We start from the raw sequence: 929 nt of genomic DNA on the forward strand, positions 1-929 counted from the left end.
CCCTGGAAGTGTTCAAGGCCAGGCTGGATGAGGCTTTGAGCAACCTGGTCTAGTGGAAGGTGTCCCTGCTGATGGCAGGGGGATTGGAACTAGATGATCTTTAAGGTCCCTTCCAACCCAAACCATTCTATGATTCTATGATTCACTCTGGCTACTCAAGTCAGGGTGCCACACTAGAATCCTAAAAATGGTGGAAAAGAGCTCCTTTTCCTTACATTTCCATTACAAAAAAATAGCATGGTAACAGGGATTCTCTGAAAGTGTTTGGGATTTTCCTAATTTTTGTAGGGCTATTTTCCTAATATATAATTTCTTAATACTTTGCTGTGTTTAGATTAATTCTGCCAAATCCCTTCCTTCCTGTTTGTTCAAGTACAGACTCAGCTGAGTCCTTTCTCTCTCTCCTATTATTCCAAACAAAGCATTTATTGTTCCTTTTTTGTTTGTTTGTTTCCGAACAAAGAAAATACCCCTCCCTTTCCTATAGCCAAAGGTGACTTTCAGTCTTTTCTTTTGACGAATGAAGACCAGAAAGGTGGAGTTCAAAATGGTTTTGCTTCTTCTTCAATACTAAGATGAATGTATTGTGTCTTTGAAAACCATTGAAATGACACTACACATAAAAGAGTCACAGAATCACGGAATCACAGAATGGTGGGGGTTGGAAGGGACCTCAGGAGATCATCTAGTCCAACCCCCCTGCCAGAGCAGGTTCACCCAGAGCAAGTTGCACAGGATGGCATCCAGGTGGGTTTTGAACATCTCCAGAGATGGAGACTCCACAGCCTCTCTGGGCAGCCTGTCCCAGTGCTCTGGCACCCTCACAGTAAAGAAGATTTTTCTCATGTTTAAGTGGAACCTCTTGTGTTCCAGCTTTTGCCTGATGCCCCTTGTCCTGTTTCTGGCCACCACTGAAAAGAGTCTGGCCC

This window comes from Antrostomus carolinensis, unplaced genomic scaffold, assembly GCF_000700745.2.
Source record: "Antrostomus carolinensis isolate BGI_N321 unplaced genomic scaffold, ASM70074v2 scaffold48731, whole genome shotgun sequence".
Classification (NCBI taxonomy): domain Eukaryota; kingdom Metazoa; phylum Chordata; class Aves; order Caprimulgiformes; family Caprimulgidae; genus Antrostomus; species Antrostomus carolinensis.